This window comes from Bos grunniens, chromosome 14 (assembly GCF_055505025.1).
Source record: "Bos grunniens cultivar Pamir isolate PY7600 chromosome 14, Bosgru_T2T1.0, whole genome shotgun sequence".
Lineage (NCBI taxonomy): Eukaryota > Metazoa > Chordata > Mammalia > Artiodactyla > Bovidae > Bos > Bos grunniens.
In genome coordinates, this window is record NC_141178.1 from 54,463,307 (window position 1) to 54,479,898 (window position 16,592).

Genomic DNA, 16,592 nt, shown 5'->3' on the forward strand with positions numbered 1-16,592 from the left:
TAAAGCAATTATCCTCCAATTAAAAATTAAGATAAACAAGGACTTTGAGCCGCCCCCTCCACCTGTTCCCCGCCCCCCACCCCGCCAACAAACAGTGTCTGGGGAGGGCAATGAATGAGGATCATCTTATGACACAAAAAGTTCCTCTACTCCATTCTTGACTTAAAAATAAGCATTTTCTTGAACCTTGATTTCCCATTTTGTCACCAATGTTAACCTAAAACTTAAGTAAGTCTCTCGAATGTATGCAGTTCATCTGTAGTTTTCTGAAAGGAATCTGAAATTCCTACTGTCCCCCCAAATAAATCATCCTTCTTGGACATGAGAAGAGACTGTTGCTATGGAGTTATTTTATTCTGTGGATACATTCACTTTCTATCCAGCTTTACATGCAGTAACCCTGGAGAGATCCCCGATTATCCCTTCCATAAATAATGGAATCAGGTCTTTAGAAAGCTCAAGGCAAAAATGTAAATAAATCGAGATGCAAAAAGTCTTTCAGACCAAGGAGGTGCCGTCTGATCAGCTAGACCAGGGATCTTCATGTTTGAGGCACTTAAACTGGTGTTTCAGCTTTTGCCCTGACAGTTACCATTTCTACATTATTAATTTGGCATACAAATAGCCTTTTACTGTGAAACTGCAAAGTGTCTCAAACCACTTCTTGGTTACAGGTTTCATAAAGTTTGGGACCCCAAATGACTAATGAGATCCTCCTCAAGCTTTCTTAGTTCTCACATGGCATTGCATTTGAGCAAAGAGGAAAGGTCATGAATTTGCCTGAGAACACCAGTAGGCACAGGAGTGAGACTAGAGGGCCAGGGGCTCCCTGTTACAGCCGCTGCTCAATTTAGAAGGAGACACAGGTCAGAAAGAATCTTGAAAAAACTCTATTATTTCCTATTGCCACTGTAGCAAGTGATCAGAAACTTACTTGCTTACAGCAACACAAATTTATCTTCTTTCAGTTCAAGAAGTCGGAAGTTCAAGATGAGCTTCCCAGGATAACACCAGGGTGCTATGGGCTGTGGTACTTCCTGGAAGCTCTTGAAGAGTATCTCTTTCTCTGCCTTTTCCAGCTTCTAGACTCTGCAGGTCTTCCTGGGCTAGGCCCCCTTTCATCTTCAGAGCCAGCAATGACAAGTTAAATTTTCATGTCTCTTCTCTCTGACTCACTCTTTCACTTCCTTCTTCTATCTTTAAAGGCCTTCCTACACTGTTGGTGGAAATGTAAACTGGTACAGCCACTATGGAGAACAGTATGGAAGTTCCTTAAAAAAACTAAACATAGAACTACCATATGATCCAGCAATACCATTCCTAGGCATGTATCTGTAGAAAGCCATAATTCAAAAAGAAACATGTATCCCAATGCTCACAATAACCAGGACATAGAAACAACCTAAATGTCTGTTGACAGAGGAATGGATAAGGAAGATGAGCTACACATATACAATAGAGTGTTACTCAACCATGAAAAAGAAGGAAATAATGGCATTTGAGGCAGCAGGAATGGACTTAGAGGTTGTCATACGGGGTGAAGTAAATCAGACACAGAAAGACAAATATCTTATGATATAGCTTATATATAGACTCTAAAAAAAGGTATAAATGAACTTATCTACAAAGCAGAAATGGAGTTACAGTTGCAGGAAGCAAACTTTTGGTTTTCAGGGTATAAGCAGGGGAGGGAGTAAGAAGGGATAAATTGGGAGATTGGGATTAGCATACACACTGCTACTGCTGCTGCTAAGTCGCTTCAGTCCTGTCCGACTCTGTGCAACCCCATAGATGGAAGCTCGCCAAGCTCCCCTGTCCCTGGGATTCTCCAGGCAAGAACGCTGGAGTGGGTTGCCATTTCCTTCTCCAGTGCATGAAAGTGAAAATTGAAAGTGAAGTCGCTCAGTCGTGTCTGACTCTTTGTGACCCCATGGACTGCAGCCTACCAGGCTTCTCCATTCATGGGAGTTTCCAGGCAAGAGTACTGAAGTGGAACACATATGCTACTTCTACCCATTTTCCTTGTTTTCTACAGAACCGGTCTAATTATAAAACAGTATTATACTTAAGAGAACCTCCAACCGTCCACCATTTGGCATCCTCCAATGGATACCGTGGCCATGCACTATCACATAGGAAGATCAGGTGTGTCTTCTTTAAGCCCTGGGGATCAAATCTATCCCAGGTTTTCAGGATACAGTTCAAAAGGAGTGAGGCTGGAATTGTTAGCTTCCATCTGTAAGAGAGGAAAAAAAGAGACCAGCGCCATCTTTCTACCGGAGGCGTCCCTCCTTGCTCTAGATGGGGGTGTAGACAGATTTTACATCAAAGCTTTTCTTTCCTGGTCGGACTTAATCTGTCTCTTACCAATGCAGGCGCTGTACTCGTCCCTCCTGGTTCTACCACCAAGACAGGGTGGGGATGCACCAGGGGTAGACCTGATGGCATCCCTAACTCATGTACAGCTCTTCACCATTAAAACCTTGCTTGCCTCTGATGCCACCCAGGGTGCAATCAGAGTAACCTTCCGGAATGCCTCCCAGGCTAAACCGCTGGGGGAAGCATTCATCACCTGAGTGTCTGTGTACAACCCTGAGTATATTCAGGGTGAGTATACTGACATATACACACTACTATATATAAAATCAATAAATAGTAAGGACTTACTGAATAGCAAAGGGAACTCTACTCAATGCTCTATAATGACCTATATGGGAAAAGAATAAAAAACAGAGTGGATGGATATATGTATATATAAATGATTCACTTTGCTGTATACCTGAAACTAACACAACCTTGTAAATCAACTAAAGACCTTGGTGATTATATTGAGTTCACCTGTATAATCCATGATGCTCTACACATTTCCAGGGTTTTAATCTTATTTACATCTGCAAAATCCCTTGTGCCATGTCAGGTAACATTTTAACAGGTTATGGGATTAGGATATACACATCCTTAGTGGGCCATGATTCTTCCTACTGAAATACCTGGCTTCAGTAGATATTAGAGCATTCTAACTTGAATTTTCAGTTTGAAAGTCCCTGGGGGACATGCAAGCTGGTATTGCATGAAAGTATATGCATGGCAACCCCTGAGGGACTATGAGGCTGAGATGCTGTTCACAGCTGTTCAGGTGATTCTTCTTTCTCAAATATCTTCACAAAGTCACATATTCAGTGCTGACTTTTTTCCTTCCTTCATCAAAGTCATATTTTTCTTTTTTGTGGGTTGAGTCATCAGCTTTTTAACGTAGAAATTGGGACTGAAAAGGGTATGTAATACTGTTTAAATGATCGGAGAAATCACCTTGTAGTATCTGCTCTGCTTAGAATTATAAAATTTATTTGTGGAACTCCTTTCATCCTGGAAAGTCAATCAGCACTGGGATGCAATGTTACCATCAGTCTGACTCTTAGGCAGTGTGATCCTCTGGAGGTCTCTCTCTTTTTTGAAAAAAAAAAAAAAAAATTTTTTTTTAAATTTATTTTGGCTGTACCAGGTCTTACTTGCAGCCTGCAGGATCTAGTTCCCCCACTAGGGCTCAAACCCTGGACCCCCTGCATTGGGATCTTGGAGTCTTAGTCACTGGACCACGAGGGAAGTCCCTGGACATCTCTGCCTAGAAACATTTTTTTGAAACACTAAAGAATATAGAGAATAGGGTAAAAGGACAGAAAACTGAAGAAAGAAGTTCTCACTTTCTCTTTTATTGCTTTTTTCCCTGATCCTCTAGACTTAAATAAAGCAAGCCCTAGAGGAAAGCTCAAATCATGGGTTACAATGAAAAATTAACCTCTTAGAAAGCCCAGTTGACGTCTGTGGTGAAACTGAAGAGATCAAGTTAAACAGTGGTATCTGCATTATAAACTCTAAGTGTATAACAAGGTCACAAAGTAAGTCAACGTCCTTTTGAGAGCTCTCTTTTTTGTGTGAAACTAATAACTGAAGGATGATGTGGGTTAGGGAAGATGGAGGCAGGAAACATTTCCTCCTCCCCCCTACCCCAGTGATGACAGTAAAGCTTGGTTATATTCACAAAAGCCATTCCTTCATTCAAAAGTACTTATTGAGGATTTCCCTGATGGTCCAGTGGTTGAGAATTTGCCTGCTAATGCAGGGGACTCAGATGCGATCCCTGGTCGAGGAAGATCCCGAATGCTGCAAAACAGCAAAGCCCACAGGCTATGAACCCGCTCACCGCAACTAGAGAGAACTTGTGTGCAGCAATGAAGACCTTGTGCAACCAAAAATAAAAGAAATTAAAAAACAAACAAACAAAAACCCAACATGACATAGAGAGCTTTACTGTCAGATTCTGTCTGATAGGCATATGAGGGTGGATCAGATGGTAAAGAATCTGCCTGCAACGTGGGAGACCTGAGTTCTGTCCCTGGGTCAGGAAGATCCTCTGGAGAAGAAAGGGGCAACCTACACCAGTATTCCTGCATGGAGAATTCCATGGATAGAGGAGCCTGGTGGGCTACCGTCCATAGGATCAGAAAGAGTCAGACATGACTGAGTGACTAATTTTCACTTTCACTTTCATATTTTGGAAACGGATGAAATTATGTTGGAAACATCTACTTTCTGCAGTACAGGTGTGGAGCCGGGTCCCAAGAACCCTTATACATAGAAATAAGGGGAAGCCCCATGCATACTGAAATCCTCCCCAAGTAATTCAAAGATAAGAAAATTAGTGACAAGTCACTTATTTTCCTGCCATTAGAGGAGTGCTTCTTATCCTCAGGAATACAAATATCATGGTCTGGCTCAAGCTGAAAGACAATGTATATTTACATTTCACTCAAACGATTGGAGATTGGTGTCTCAAACGCTAAGTTTATTCCCTTGGATATGATCATCAATTATTTTGTGCAAATTGGATGCGTGATGGCTTTTGCTACCTGTTATACCTAAGAATTGTGTCTTTTTGTGAGAAAGTTAAAAAAATTTTTATTTTGTATTGAAGCAGACTTGATTAACAATCAACTTGTTATTGTTGTGTTAATTTCAGGTATACAGCAAAGTGATTCATTTACATATATATATATATATATATGTATTCTTTGGGGAGTCTGGGATGCACATGTACACACTGCTATATTTAAAATAGATAACCAATTAGGACCTACTGTATAGCAAAGGAAATGTTGCCCAATATTCTGTAATAACCTAAATGTGAAAAGAATTGGAAATTGTACCTTATAAATGCTAAAATTTTCATATATATATATATATAGAGAGAGAGAGACAGAGAGAGAGAGAGAGAGGCAGATGCAGGGGCTGTGGGTGCAGTCGACATAAGGGCATAAGCCCTCTTGGAGGAGGTCACCATTAACCCTATCACAGAGCTGCCAGAGCTTACACAGGACTGGGGAAAGAGACTCTTGGAGGGCACAAACAGAACCTTGTGTGTACCAGGACCCAGGAGAAAGGATCAGTGACCCCACAAGAGACTGACCCAGACTTGCCCATGAGTGTCCAGGTGTGGGTTGATGGTGGCTTGCTGAAGGGTCAGGGGCACTGAGTGAGGCAGTGTATGCGGGGGACCTTTTGAAGGAGTTCCCCATTGTCTTCCTTACCTCCACCATAGTTTAGCCTCAGGTCAAACAACAGGGAAGGAACACAGCCCCACCCATCAATAGAAAATTGTATTAAAGATTTACTGAACATGGCCCCATCCATCAGAACAAGACCCAGTTTCCTCCTCAGGCAGTCTCTCCCATCAGGAAGCTTCCATAAGCCTCTTATCCTTCTGCATCAGAGGGCTGCTGCTGCTAAGTCACTTCAGTCGTGTCCAACTCTGTGCGACCCCATAGACAGCAGCCCACCAGACTTCCCCATCCCTGGGATTCTTCAGGCAAGAACACTGGAGTAGGTTGCCATTTCCTTCTCCAATGCATGAAAGTGAAAAGTGAAAGTGAAGTCATTCAGTCGTATCCAACTCTTAGCGACCCCATGGACTGCAGCCTACCAGGCTCCTCCATCCATGGGATTTTTCCAGGCAAGAGTACTGGAGTAGGGTGCCATTGCCTTCTCCGTGTCTAGGATGAAACCTGGGCAATAGGATTGCAGAAAGCTCCCATGTGGTTCTAATGGACAACCAAGGCTGAGAACTCCTGCCTTCAGGGAATGCAAATTGTTGAATGTGAAGGGTTACATTTATTCTCTCTCTCTCTCTTTTTTTTTTTCCTGGCCAAACCGTGCAGCTTGCAGGACCTCAGTTCCCTGACCAGGGACTGAACCCAAACCAGGTCAAAGTGTGGAATCCTAACCACCAGGCCACTAGGGAACTCCCAAAGTAATGATTATTCTAACAACAACTTCCAAATACGGGTTTCCCACATCTCACCTCCGTGATAACTCACATTACCTTTTACTTTTGGAAATGTGCCAGTATTCCAAAAGCCTACGTTTACAAACTGGAAAATGAGGTCAAAGCATGTTCAGATTTCCACCATTCATTTTCCCTCTGAACCCAACCAAAGAATGAAACACTAAGGAAATGAAGGGAAATTATCCTGAGACACAAAACTCAGGCAGCACAAACAGCTCAAATACCACAAGAGAAGCTACCATCAGAGGGCAGACAGACTGAAAACCACAGTCACAGAAAACTAACCAAACTGATCACATGCACCACAGCCTTTTCTAACTCAATGAAACTATGAGCCATGCTGTGTAGGGCCACCCAAGATGAACAGGTCATGGTGGAGAGGTCTGACAAAACAAGGTCCACTGGAGAAGGGAATGGCAAACCACTTCAGTATTCTTGCCTTGAGAACCCCATGAACAGTATGAAAAGGCAAAATGATAGGACACTGAAAGATGAACTCCCCAGGTCAGTAGGTTCCCAGTATGCCACAGGAGCTCAGAGGAGAAATAACTCCAGAAAGAATGAGGAGATGGAGTCAAAGCAAAAACAACATCTAGCTGTGGATGTGACTGGTGATGGAAATAAAGTCCAATGCTGTAAAGAACAATATTGCATAGGAACCTAGAATGTTAGGTCCATGAATCAAGGCAAATTGGAAGTGGTCAAACAGGAGATGGCAAGATTGAATGTCGACATTTTAGGAGTCAGTGAACTAAACTGGACTGCTGCTGCTGCTGCTAAGTCGCTCAGTCGTGTCTGACTCTGTGGGACCCCATAGACAGTAGTCTACCAGGCTCCCCCATCCCTGGGATTCTCTAGGCAACCCACAGTGGAGTGGGTTGCCATTTCCTTCTCCTAAACTGGACTGGAATGGGTGAATTTAATGGGTGAATTTAACTCACATGACCATTATATCTACTACTGTGGGCAAGAATCCCTTAGAAGAAATGGAGTAGCCGTCATAGTCAACAAAAGAGTCCAAAATGCAGTACTTGGATGCAGTCTCAAAAATGACAGAATGATCTCTGTTCATTTCCAAGGCAAACCATTCAATATCACAGTAATCCAAGTCTATGCCCCTACCAGTAATGCTAAGAAGCTGAAGTTGAATGGTTCTATGAAGACCTACAAGACCTCTAGAACTAACACCCAAAAAAGATGTCCTTTTCATCACAGGGGACTGGAATGCAAAAGTAGGAAGTCAAGAGATACCTGTAGTACAGGCAAATTTGGCCTTGGAGTACAGAATGAAGCAGGGCAAAGGCTAACAGAGTTTTGCCAAGAGAACGCACTGGTCATAGCAAACACACTCTTCCAACAACACAAGAGAAGACTCTACACATGAACACACCAGACGGTCAACACCAAAATCAGATTGATTATATCTTTGCAGCCAAAAATGGAGAAGCTCTACACAGTCAGGAAAAACAAGACCAGGAGCTGACTGTGGCTCAGATCATGAACTCCTTATTGCCAAATTCAGACTTAAAATGAAGAAAGTAGGGAAACCATTCGACCATTCAGGTATGAGGTAAATCAAATCCCTTAGGATTATACAGTGGAAGTGAGAAATAGGTTCAAGGGATTAGATCTGATAGACTGAGTGCCTGAAGAACTATGGACAGAGGTGCAAGACATTGTACAAGAGGCAGTGATCAAGACCATCCCCAAGGAAAACAAATGAAAAAAGGCAAAATGGTTGTCTGAGAAGGGCTTACAAATAGCTGAGAAAAGAAGAGAAGCTAAAGGCAAAGGAGAAAAGGAAAGATGTACCCATTTGTATATATATATAGAGTCCCAAAGAACAGCAACGAGAGATAAGAAAGCCTTCCTCAGTGATCAAGGCAAAGAAAAAGAGGAAAACAATAGAATGGGAAAGACTAAGAGATCTCTTCAAGAAAATTAGAGAAACCAAGGGAAATTTTTATGCAAATTTGGGCACAATGAAGGACAGAAATGGTATGGACCTAACAGAAGCAGAAGATATTAAGAAGAGGTAGCAAGAATACACAGAAGAACTATACAAAAAATATATTCATGACCCAGATAACCACAATGGTGTGATCACTCACCTAGAGCCTGACATCCTGGAATGCAAAGTCAAGTGGGCCTTAGGAAGCAGCACTATGAACAAAGCTAGTAGAGGTGATGGAATTCCAGTTGAGCTATTTCAGATCCCAAAAGATGGTGCTGTTAAAGTGTTTCACTCAATATGCCAGCAAGTTTGGAAAACTTAGCAGTGGACACAGGACTGGAAAAGGTCAGTTTTCATTCCAATCCCCAAAAACGGCAATGCCCAATAATTTTCAAACTACTGCACAATTGCACTCATCTCACACTCTAGTAAAGTAATGCTCAAAATTCTCCAAGCCAGGCTTCAACAGTATGTGAACCGTGAACTTCCAGATGTTCAACCTGGCTTTAGAAAAGGCAGAGGAACCAGAAATCAAATTGCTAGCATCCATTGGATCATCGAAAAAGCAAGAGAGTTCCAGAAAAACATCTATTTCTGCTTTATTGACTATGCCATAGCCTTTGACTGTGTGGATCACAACAAACTGTGGAAAATTCTTCAAGAGATTGGAATATCAGACCCCTTGACCTGCCTCCAGAGAAATCTGTATGCAGGTCAAGAAGGAACAGTTAGAACTGGACATGGAACAACAGACTGGTTCCAAATCATGAAAGCAGTATGTCAAGGCTGTATATTGTCACGCTGCTTATTTAACATATGCAGAGTACATCATGAGAAATGCCAGGCTGTATGAAGCACAAGCTGGAATCAAGAATGCCAGGAGAAATATCAATAATCTCAGGTATGCAGCTGATACCACCCTTATGGCAGAAAGCAAAGAGGAACTAAAGAGCCCCTTGATAAAAGTGAAAGAGGAGAGTGAAAAAGTTGGCTTAAAACTCAACATTCAGAAAACTAAGATCATGGCATCTGGTCCCATCACTTCATGGCAAATAGATGGGGAAACAGTGGAAACAGTGAGAGACTTTATTTTGTTGGGCTCCAAAATCACTGCAGATGGTGAGTGCAGCCATGAAATTAGAAGACGCTTGCTCCTTGGAACAAAAGCTATGACCAACCTAGACAGCATATTCAAAAGCAGAGACATTACTTTGCCAACAAAGGTCCATCTAGTCAAAGTTATGGTTTTTTTCAGTAGTCATGTATGGATGTGAGAGTTGGACTATAAAAAAAGCTGAGCACCGAAGAATTGATGCTTCTGAACTGTGGTGTTGGAGAAGATTCTTAAGAGTCCCTTGGACTGCAAGGAGATCCAACCAGTCAATCTTAAAAGAAATCAGTCCTAAATATTGTTTGAAAGGACTAATGCTGAAGCTGAAGCTCCAATACTTTGGCCACCTGATGCAAAGAACTGACTCATTTGAAAAGACCCAGATGCTGGGAAAGATTGAAGGTGGGAAGAGAAAGGGATGACAGAGAATGAGTTGGTTGAATGGCATCACCAACTCGATGGACATGAGTTTGAGTAGGCTCCAGGAGTTGGTGATGGACAGGGAAGCCTGGTGTGCTGCAGTCCATGGGGTCACAAAGAGTCAGACACAACTGAGTGACTGAACTGAACTGAATCAAGAGAGAGAGAGTCCATCACTATCTTCCCTCAGCCAGTAACCCATCTAAAGGAGCTAAGGATCTAACCAGTAACCCATTTAAAGCTGGATCCAAAGGATAAATTTTCTCTGGGTAAAACTTAAGTAGACCATATTTGGGGGCAGAATAACATTTACACATTCAATAAGATAATTGTGGAATAATCTGAGAATCACCCTAGCTACATAATTTTACTTGTTTGTATCTTCCATTTCTTATTAAATTTTCACTAAACCTACAAGTCTCTTTCTAAATGTCCCAGCTGTCTTCCTTGAGATTTCCATTCAGAGAAAAACTCCGAATGATGCAAATTGACTTAATGGTCATTTTGATACTATTGCACGTTTATAAATACTAGGATTTAATTACTTCCTCCATATCATTTTAAATCCTAACAAGTGTTAAGAATCAAGAGGGCTTATTCTTACTCTTACCTCTCATTAGCTCTTAGGCTTTACTTTGCATGTCGCAGACATTTCGTAAACACTTACAGACTATATGGCCAAATCAGCTTAAAAAATTTGAGTTCAAGGTCTCTCTTGATATCAACCCCCACAAGCATTCTGCAGCTCCCTGCTACAAGATTCCCTCTGGTGAGCTGGGGCATATTGCATCATGTTTAAAGTAAATTGCTTTTGTAATTTCAAATTGTTTTTGGCAAAAGAGGCAAAGTGAATTAGCTCAGTGTCTTTTGTTTCTCATTAACCATAAAGCATATTGAATTTAGAAAAATTGTGTGAATATGATATGATAGTACATTACATTTTGTCAAATCTAGCTGCTCCAAAAGTTGTTCTGTTACAAATCAGGAGACAGATGGAAGGGGCTTCCCAGACTGCGCAGTGGTAAAGAATTTGCCTGCTAATGCAGTAGACCCCAGAGATGTAGGTTTGATCCCTGGGTCAGGAGATCCCCTGGAGTTGGAAATGGCAACTTGCTCCAGTATTCTTGCCTGGAGAATCCCATGGACAGAGGAGACTGGTGGGCTACAGTCCATGGGGTCAAAAAGAGTTGGAAATGACTGAGTACACACACAGATGGAAGATGCAAAATCCTGACCTACAGATAAAAATAGTATTTCTGGCCACCAAAACGCCAGGAAGTTTGACTACGATAATATAATACCATACATATTGCTTTCATATTCAGATAAAAATTTTCCACCAAACAATTAAAGTTCACTTTGAGATTATTCTAAAACCTTACTGAAATTTTCAGGTGGGGAGGGGATTCTTTAAATTGCCCAGTGTGGATTGCGGGGGTCTTTGTTTCCCACACATTTACGTTACTGAACAGCCACAGCTCAGTTCAGCAGTTGTGATCATCACTTAACCATGAATCATGGATTCAAACATATCACGAAGTAATGTTTTAAACTTCACTGGAGATGGTGTTACCTTCCCCATCTCACGATGATGCACGGAATCAATCAACTTCAAACATCTTAAATAAATTGCAAGTTTGTGAAGACAGAAAGAAGATAACATTCATTAAAAATAAATGCCCAGTTCATTACCCACAATGTCACTTACAAGGTCCTAACAGTGCAGAAGCTGTTAGGATGTTTTCCTTGCTAATGTTTTCTTGGAAAACAACTAGTGGAATCTTGCCGGAATGTCCCACGAAGGCAGGACTGTGAGTCTAGACTTTTCTGTCTAGAATTTCTGTCGAATGCCATTTGACAGAAATTGCATTTACTCCCTTTAGTGTTAAATGTCCCTGTCACACTTTAACTTTCTAGGCAAACTCATTGTTTATTAAAAGGTTGAACTTTAACTGTCTGCTCAACAATTCATATAGATATTAGTGCCTTTAACTCCCTGAATGGGTCCTCCATCCATAGGATTCTCCAGGCAAGGATACTGGTGTGGGTTGCCATGCCTTCCTCCACTGAACTGACTAAATGCTGCTTAAATTTCTAGGCAGGGCACTGAGTCCAGATTCTTAAATATCCCTGGACATTACTTTATGCCAGAGCCTTCTCTTTACTATGGACCTTACCACGGAGATCATTGGAAGACATCAGAGCAAAGCTATGAGGTAGACACAGAGAGAAGCCCTGCCCAAACTCCAGTCATTCCTGAGCCAGGTCTGCCTGATGCCAGCCCTGATCCATGCAGATGACTTTGTTCTCTGCTCTCACTGATGTCAAAAAAATCCGTCAATTCTAGGTACTTGACATGAGCAGCTGCTGCTTTGCCTTCTGATTTTGTTCAAAGAGAAATTTTTTTTTACGAAAAATATTTTTCATGATTTACTGGAAATAATTGTAATTCATCACAGTATAAGTTTAAGGTATATTGTGTGATGGTTGAGTTACATATATCATAAAATGATTACCATAATAGGTTTAGTTAACATCCATTATAATACAGATACAATAAATGGAAAAGGAAAAAAAAAATTCTCCTTGTGATGAGACACACAATCTACTGTCTCAACAGAGCTCCTGTATGTCATATGGTAATAGTAAGCATAACCATCATGTTGTTCATTACATCCCCTCTACTTATGCATCATAAGCTGAGGAGTTTACACTTTTTGACTGGGGGCTTCCCTGATGGCTCAGCAGGTAAAGAATCTGCCTGCCATGCAGGAGACACAGGAGATGCGGAGGAGGAAATGAAAACCCACCCCAGTATTCTTGCTGGGAAAATCTCATGGACAGAGGAAGCTGGTGGGCTACAGTCTATGGGGTCACAAAGAGTTGGACACAACTGAGCACATGGCACATACCTTTTGACTATTTTCCTCCAATTCCCCTTCTTCCCATGTAAAAAGGAACTTTAAAGATGGTCAGAGAAGGCCAGACTGACATTACACAACTCAGTATTGAAACTTTTGAATGAAAAATAGAACTGTACTGAATAAATCTGCTAAATCTTTCTTCTTTCTGTTACAGATATTTATGCATTAGAAACCTATAATAAAAGGATATATTAGAACATTTATTTTAGACATAGGGGTTGAGTGAGAATTTAGTTTTATTTTCTAGCACCTTATTTCCAGTAATACAACTACTTTTATCATTGGATATATCACTATTTAATGGTTGTAAGCCATGATGGTGAAACTACATTCAAGAAGTCAGAGGGAAAAAAAAGATAATGGAGACTCTAAGAAGGAAAGGAACTAATTTACCTTCAGAAGAATTTATGGAAAATTATGTTAATCAAGTCCTTGTTACGTTCAGGGGTGTATATGAAGTGTGTTCACATTTATTATTTGATTTTTCAACCCCTTAGTTAATGCTATGTATGATTTATATTCATACTTGAGTTTAATATTAAAACTCAGATTTAATTCTAGTACATAGGACTTCCCTGGTAGCTTAGCTGGTAAAGAATCGCCTGTAATGCAGGAGACCCGGGTTTGATCCCTGGGTTGGGAAGATCCCCTGGAGAAAGGAACGGCTACCCACTCAGGTATTCTAGCCTGGAGAATTCCATGTATAGTCCATGGGATTGTAAAGAGTCCGACACAACAGAGTCACTTTCACTTTCACTTTTTTCCACATAGAAGTTGGTGCTGGCTGTTGGCTGTCAGTCAGGAGCCTTGGTTTCTTTCCACATGGGATTCCCCATGAAGCTGCGTGAAATTCCCCATAGTATTGTATCTGGGTTCCAAGAGTGAGTGTTCCAGGAAAAAGTCAGTGGAAGCTTCCAGTCTCTTAAGGTCTGGCTACCAAAGCTGACATAAAACCATTTCCTCTGTATTCTATTGTCATAGTAGTGAGAGGGCTGTCCCAGACTCAAGGGGAGGGGACAAATACCCCACCTCTCAGTGGGAAAGCATCAAAGAATTTTTGACTACTTCCAGTCTGCCCTGTTCAGTTGCTAAGTCATGTCCGACTCTTTGCAACAGCATGGACTGCAGCACACCCAGCTTCCCTGTCCTTTACCATCTCCTGGAGTTTGCTCAAATTTATGTCCATTGAATCAGTGATGCCATCCGACCATCTCATCCTCTGCCAACTTCTTCTTTTGCCTTCAATCTTTCCCAGCATCAGGGTCTCTTCTAAAGAGTTGGCTCTTCAGGTGGCCAAAGTATTGGAGCTTCAGGATCACTCCTTTCAATGAATACTCAGGATTGATTTCCTTTAGGATTGACTGGTTTGATCTCCTTGCAGTCCAAGAAACTCTCAAGAGTCTTCTCCAGTACCACAGTTCAAAAGCATCAGTTCTTTGGCGCTCTGCCTTCTTTATATCAATCTTAAATCAATCTGCTGTAGTAACTTGATTATTTCAGACTATGATCACTAAAAGGGAATTTAGAGGTAATCTACTCTATTGGTTTCCAAATTAAGGTGAATGATGAACTGCTGGTGCTCAAAGAGAAAATATTAGAACTTCATTACTTTTTTGGGTACATTACCATACAATATAGTAGAATTTTTGTTTTGATATACAGCTATATAAATTTTAGTTCATTAATAGATTTGAACAGCTACCACTGCAACCAAGATACAGAAGTTTTTTTTTTTTTTATCATTTCAAAAAATTCTCTTATGCTATTTATAATTATGCCCTTACTTCACCCATGGGAAACACTGATTAATTTTCTATGACAACAGTTTCCTTTATTTTGAGAGTGTCAAATAAATGGAATAACAGAGTGTGTTACCTTTTGAATCTAATTTTTCACAATGTATCTCAGAATCATCTAAGTTGTTGCATGTTGGTAGTTTGTTCTTTTTTTACTTCTGAGTGGCACTGCATTGCATTAATACACCAGTTAATCCCTAAAGGAAATCAGTTCTAAATATTCATTGGAAGGATTGATGCTGAAGCTGAAGCTCCAATACATTGGCCACCTGCTGCGAAGAACTGACTCATTGGAAAAGACCCTGATGCTGGGAAAGATTGAAGCCAAAAGAAGGGGATAACAGAGGATGAGATGGTTGGATGGCATCCAGTCAAAAAACATGAGTTTGAGCAAACTCTGGGAGATAGTGAAGGACAGGGAAGCCTGGCATGCTGTAGTCCATGGGGTCACAAAGAGTCGGACCCGACTGAGTGACTGAACTGAACTGAATATACCAGTTGGTTTATCTACTCACCTATTGAAGGATGTTTCGATTGTTTCCAGTTTTAGCTGTCACAAATAAAAGTGGTATGGACATTCATGTACAGAGCTTCATTATATTTTAATCCATATATTAAAAATATATACCTGAGGTATGTTTAAAAATGGGCATAATGTATTGGTATAGTAATACAAGTTTATAATATATGTATAACTTGTGTGTGAGTCCTCACTAACTTAGTGGTAAAGGTATGTGATCAAAAAGTCTGGAGATTGGGACTTCCCTGGGAGTTCAGTGGTTATGACTCTGAGCTTCCAATGCAGGGGGTCCAGGTTTGATCCCTGGTCAGGGAACTAGATCCTACATGCTGCAACTAAGAGTTCACACACCGAAACTAAAGATCCCACGTGCCACAACTAAGACCTGGCACAACCAAATAAATAAATGATTATTTTTTTAAAAGTCTGGAGATTGTGTTGCTAACGGTTAAATGGGATGACAGATGCATTGGGCTTCCTTATACTGTACTTTAAACTCTTTTGTTTTAAAAATCTACATAATACAAAATTTTAAATATTTGTAGACCTCTCTCTGGTCCAGGGGCTTCTCTGCTGGCTCAGATGGTAAACAATTTGCCTGCAACGTGGAAGACCCAGGTATGATCCCCTGGAGAAAGGCATGGCAACCCACTCCAGTATTCTTACCTGGAGGATTTCACGGAGAGAGGAGCCTGGCGGACTGCAGACCATGGGGTCACAAAGAGTCAGCCAGGACCGAATAGCTAACACACAGACACACACACTCTGGCCCACTGTACTCCCATGACGGATGAAGAGCTGAGACCGGGGGTATCATGGACTCAGGAGCAGATTGGCAGAGAGACACCCAGGTCTCCTGCCTCTTCCCAGTGTGTCATGCTGCTCACAACCAATGTAGGTGAAATAACAGATTACATATGATTTTAAATTAACTGTATATATTCTCACATTCTAGCATTTGATAACCACATATTTGGATGAATCAATATTTTTAAGAAACACACATGAGAGCAAGCTGAGGTCAGCGACAGGATTCTTATTCCGTCTTCATTCTTCTTATTCCCCTGGCACACTAGACAGGTATAATGCAGGGAAAACAAATTAGCAGGCTTGTGAGAACAGAAAGTCCTCACTCTCTTTTTCTGGTGTGTGAAGAGATCCTATTCCTTTTTAGCCTTTTGCTACTAACCCCAGCAACTTGTAGAAAAACAAGGATAAAGACTACCAGGAATATGACTGCTAACCTGAGGCAAAGGCTTCCTAGGTGGTACTAGTAGTAAAGAACCTGCCTGCCAATGCAGGAAATGAAAGAGATGCGGGTTAGATGTTTGGGTTGGGAAGATCCCCTGGAAGAGGGCATGGCAACCCACTCCAGTATTCTTGCCTGGAAAATCTCACGGACAGAGGAGACTTTTGGGCTAGGCTCCATAGGGTCACAAAGAGTCGGACACAACTGCAATTCGCATACATGCACCCTGATGTAAAAGAGTCTAATTTGTCTGAAACCAGCCCCTGCCATGCTTCGAC

General features: G+C 41.3%; 1 protein-coding gene across 2 annotated transcripts in view; it reads right to left on the bottom strand.

Annotated features, from left to right (window-relative positions):
- NKAIN3 (sodium/potassium transporting ATPase interacting 3) overlaps positions 1 to 16,592 on the bottom strand; it is a 550,527-nt gene that overhangs the window by 77,277 nt on the left and 456,658 nt on the right. The window lies entirely within an intron of this gene.